Raw genomic sequence first — 6,000 nt, forward strand, 5'->3', positions numbered from 1 at the left:
AGCTGAGATCCGGCCACTGCACTCCAGCCCGGGCGACAGAGCGAGACTCCGTCTCAAAAAAAAAAAAAAAAAAAAAAAAAAGTCTCATTTGTTAAAGATGAATATGCCTAAAAGATTCATGTCAAAAAACCTGAACTTATCCCGGCAGACTACTTTTCTATGTAGCTGCACTGACAGTCTTCAAAGAACTAAATGGATCAAACAGAATATGACTAAAAGGAAATGAAATTCATTATTTTGTTCAAAGGAAATGCAGAGTAAACATTACTAAAGGCAAATGTAAGTGTGTCTGTCTGAAAAGAAAGTATCATCTAATTATGCTAGTCAAGATATGAGGGAGGGGAAAACAGTGATACAATCCACTGCTGATTTTCAGCCACATTCAGTCCAGATAATACAGAGAAACAGTACAGGTGTTTACCAGATTCCTCAGTAATGTGGCCAGCAGCACCTTTTTTATCCCCATACACAAATAAATTCATATACTTCCAGCAAAGTGCACTGAATCAAATAATCAGGTGCTACAGTGGGTGTTACCGAAAGGTAAATGTTCCACTTCAGGCAGCAAAATTTCCTTAGAAGAACCTTTTTAAAAACTGCAAGCCAATCTGTAAATTATTCATGAAAATATAGTTTTTTACTGGACCAGCTATTTTATATCTTGGTTCCTGAGCTTCAGCCTTTCAGTTTGTAAAATACAGTATACATTCAGGCCATTTGAATTAATATGTCAGTATTACTTCCCCTCTGAATACCATGCAGATTGAATATGTTGTAGTATGAGCTACCAAGAACAAAGTACTTCTCATTGGGCTTAGAACAGATTCTAAATTAAGATGGGGTAGAATAAGACTTAGGCAAAATGTATATACCTGCTTTAATGGCAGTAAACGTTTTGAGCTTTAGTTACAAATAAGAACAGGGATAAACTATACCTCTGAAGGAGCATAAAACAGATAAAACTATTGATTACTTAAGCAGCCAGAAGCCACTATGAAATTTCTGTAAGTGCTTTTAATCATGACTGTAGTGTAAGAGAGAAAAGAACATAAACATTTGTTTGGGCCCTGCTGTATATGTTTCAAATACCAAAGTTTCAATGAATGCTTATCACTATCTCATTATTCCTCTGACTATTTCATTCAGTTCTTACAATCACCCTGTAAACAGGTCAGTAGGTATATTTATCAAAATTATTTTGCCATTATCTACAACAATATGTATACAAAGTTGTATGTACAAGGATTCATTCACACATTTATTCTGTCATTTACAAAATGATGCTGCAAAATGGCATGTGATCTATGCTACAATTTGAGTGATACAGATGATAGATAGATTTCATACACATATAAAATTTCCATAAAGATTTTACACATGCACACACACACACACACACACACACACACACACACCCCATAAGATGTCTTGTGATGTCTACTTTCCATTCTCCTAACCACCACCACAGAGGCAAACAGGAAACCACTATTCTTATTTCTATTCCTCCAATCCCTAGATTAGTTCTGCCTAGTCTTCAAATTAATGTAATTTATTTTTTACAGAATGTACCCATTTGTGTCTGGCTTCTTTCTTTCAGGATAAAACTAAGAGTAACTAATATTGTTGTATGTGTCAGTAGCTTATTCCTTAAAATTGATTAATAGTACTCTATTGTATAGATATACCAATGTTTGTTTATCCATTCTCCAATGGGCATTGGGATGTTCCAATTTGGGCTTATTATACGTAATGCTGCTATAAACATTCTGATAAAAGCCTTTCTTCAGATGTATGTTTTCATATATTTAAGTGTCTAAGAACAGAAGTGCTGGGCTCAAAGAGTAGCTGTATGTTTAGTTATAAAATAAGCTTCCACACTACATCCTAAAGTAGGTGTACTATTCCACATTCCCACCAGAAAAGTATGATTAATTACAGGTGCCTCGCATCCTGGCCAACACTTGTTAAAATAAGTCTTTTAGAATATTTCATCCCAGTCTTTGGCTTACCTCCTTTCCATTTTCTTAATGGTGAATAATAGAACTTTTAAACTTTGTAACGTCCAGCTTATAATTTGTTATTCATCTATAATTATTGTTTGTTGTATTCTGTCTAATAAATATTTTATTAACCAAAGTAGCAAAATGTTATCTTCAAATTTACTTGTAGGAACTTTATAATGTAACTTTTACCTTAATTATGTCTAGAATTAATTTCTAGTTAGTTTTTGTGTGTGGTGTGATGTATGAGTGATATATTTTCTTTATGAATATCAGTTCTTCCTAAGCCATTTCTTGAAAATAGTTCCCTCTCCCTATTGAATTGCTTTAGTGAGTGCCTTTGTCAGAAATGACTTATCCATATATGTGAGGATCTCTTTTTGGACTTTTCTTTCTCTTTTACTTATCTATTTGTCTGTCCTTGATGTCAGTGCATAGCTACTACTATTTTTATTTATTTTTTTTAACTACTATTGCCTTATAGTAAGTGTAATCTTAAAATCAGGTAGCAAAATTCCTCCAAGGTTGTAATTTTCCAAGGTTGTAATCTTCCAAGACTGTGTTTTCTATTCTAGAACTTCTACATTTGCATAACAATTTCAGCATATTCTTGGAAATTTCTATAAAGAATAGATATTGGGGTTTGGATTGTCATTGATTTCAATTTATAGATGAATTTGGGGGAAATTAACATGTTAAAGATGACTCTCTAATGTGTTTATGTAGATTTATTTTATTTTTCTGTTCAGGTTGTTGAAGTTTTTGGGTAGAGGTCTTACACATTTTTGTCATATTTATCCCTAAAATCATTATTTTTTGATGCTATTATACATTACATTTTAAAAGATCATTAATACTTATTTTACTGTTAGTAAAAAAGAAATGCACGCTATATTTATATATTGATACTATGTCCTGAAACCTTGCTGAGTTCATGTGACAGGTATCATCTTTTGAATTTTCTATATACACAATCGTATTGTCTGTGAATAGTGACAGGTTTACACTATCTTGCTCAATAATCATGCCTTTTATTTTTATTATTTCCTTGTTATTTAGGCAAGGACCTTCGGTACAATTTTTAATAGATATATGAGAGTATTCATTGACACTGGTATCTGCAGTAAGCTTTCTACTGGATGCTCTTTGGAAAGTTGAGGGAATCCTTTTCTATTCCTATATTACTGAGTGTGTTCTCATAAAAAGGTATTGGATATAATGAATAAATTTTTGCATCAATTGCTATAATCATATACGATTTCTCATTAATTTTGTTAATGCTATTAATCACATTGTTTAATTTTCATATGTTACATTAACTTTAAATTCTTGGGCTGAGCTCACTAGGTCATAACTCATTATCCTTTTTTATATTGTTATATTTGGTTTACTAATATTTTGTTAAATATTTTTGCAACTAGTGTCACAAGAGATATGAGTCTATAATTTTATTTTCTTGTATTATTACCTTCAGATTTGGTATTAGGGTACACTGCACTCTGTATAACATATTGAATTTTTTTCGTTATGTAATGGAAGCATTTGTGTAAAATGGTATTATTTTTCATATACTTGATAGAATTATGCAGTTGTGCCACTTTATGGTAAAGGTTTGCAATTTTATAGCAACTCACGTGTCAATTTTAATAAGAAGAGAATAATGACAGATATATTCTCTATTTCATTTTATGTGCCTAAGAAAATCTTGAAACCAAAATCTAACAATGGCATTTTAGAAAAGAAAAAGTATAGGCCAATGACATTCATGCTCATAGATCTAAAAATTATTTTAAAATAGCATACCAAATCAGCAATAGAAAAATAAAATATATCATAACTTAGATTAATTCCAGAAAACAATTTGGTTTAACATTAAATCATATTCATCATACTAACCAATACAAATGTAAAAATATGATTACCTCAAAAATAGTGATAAATTTAAAATTTTAACCCATTTGTGGTAAGTACAAAAAAATTCTTAATAACCTAATAATGAAAAAGAACTACCTTAATTTAATAAAGGGTATCTATACAAACCTAAAGATAGATATTAAATTCAATGGTAAATGTTGAAAGCTTTCCCTTGGCATCAAGAACAAGACAAGCATGCCCACCACAATTATTTCTATTCAACATTATCTTAGAGTCATTAGCTGTAGTAGTTCGTTTTCATGCTGCTGATGAAGACATACCTGAGACTGGACAATTTATATTTAAAGAAAGTTTAATGGACTTACAGTTCCACATGGTTGCAAAGACCTCATGATTATGGCAGAAGGCAAGGAGGAGCAAGTCACGTCTTAGATGGATGGCAGAAGGCAAAGAGAGATAGAGCTTGTGCAGGGGAACTACTCTTTATAAAATCATCAGATCTCATGAGACTTATTCACTATCACTAGAACAGCATGGGAAACACTTGTCCCCATGAATCAATTACCTCGTACCAGCTCCCTCCCACAACATGTGGGAATTCAAGATGAGATTTGGGTGGGGACAGAACCAAATGATATCATTAGCCAAACAGTAAAGTAAGGAAAAAATAATAAAAGAATTACAATATTTTTTAAAAGTTAATCACTTGTAAATGACATTTTTGTCTACAAAGAAAACCAAAATACTCTACAACTATATTTCTACATTTAACAAGTACATATAGCAAGTTTGGTAGACTAGCAATTTAAAAAATCAATTGTATTTTTCATATCTGGCACAAACTGTTAACAAATCGGTTTTTAAAAGGTAACTATTAAAAGACATCAAACACATAAAGTGCCTTGGAATAAATCTAGAAAAAGATGTGTAAAACTCTAGGTAACATTAGGAATCTTATTGAATGAAGACTTAAATAAAGCAGAGATCCACTATTTTCTTGAATCGGAAGACTCAATTTTATAAACATTATCTCTCAATTAACCTAAATATTTGATGCAATTTTAATTAAGATTGCAACACATATTAGTGTATTTTCAACTAAAACACCTAACTCTAAATCTTTAACACAATGCAAAGCATCTCAGTATAAATTTTCACAAAATTAATGCATTTCTGCACTAGAAAGAACACACAGTTACACTTATAGCAACACATTTTTTAATGCCCCAATTCGAAAATGACCCACATATCCATAATATGGATAAATTGTTACATATTTGTAATTAAAATATCATATAGAGATGAAAATTAATTAACTACAGCTATAAGTAGTAATATGTTTCAATCTCACAAGCAACATTGAAGGAAAAACAACAGAAAAATTATAATTTCATTGATATAAAATGTAAAACTAGCTAAAACTATATTTTAAGATGTTTGAAAAAAATAGTTAAAAAGTTAGAATAAGCAGGGAACTAATTAAACACTGTGATTTGAGAGACCAAACTAGATGCCCCTTTATTACTTAAGACTTACCCTAATGTTAAGGGAAAAAAACATTACCTAAGATTAAATGGTTCAGGGCTTGGCTGGCATGGCAACTTCCTAAACTCTTACTGCTACAAGAAAACCTACACTCTTGCTAAACTCTCTAACAATTGGTGCTGTCAGGCAAATTTTCAGACCCCTCCTCACTCCAACTTACAACCCAGACTGCTATAACTGTAATTAAACAGGCAACCAGTCTTACATTCGTTTCTGATAAGCAACTGCAAACCTCAAGCCAGTTTCAACCAGCTCATAGAGACTGTGCACAAACTGTGTCCTCTAGTTCACCTTTTGATGTAAAGAGCCAAATTCCACCTCATTTCAATGCTAAAACCCCACCCCAAACTGAATATTGGATATATGTTACATATATGTTTGCCCATTGCACATGCACTTGACCACCCTCATAAATATGTATAGCCTTTCCATAAAACCTGTTGAATATGTATGACTCTATTGCATGATACAGGCCCTGTGAGGCATAGAACCCGACCTGCCATTTACTTCCAAGACAGAATATCTTCGGCACACACCAGAGACTGTTAGTTTCCAGTTTGCAAGCTGATTATCATGAGTA

Source organism: Theropithecus gelada, chromosome X, assembly GCF_003255815.1.
Source record: "Theropithecus gelada isolate Dixy chromosome X, Tgel_1.0, whole genome shotgun sequence".
Taxonomy (NCBI): domain Eukaryota; kingdom Metazoa; phylum Chordata; class Mammalia; order Primates; family Cercopithecidae; genus Theropithecus; species Theropithecus gelada.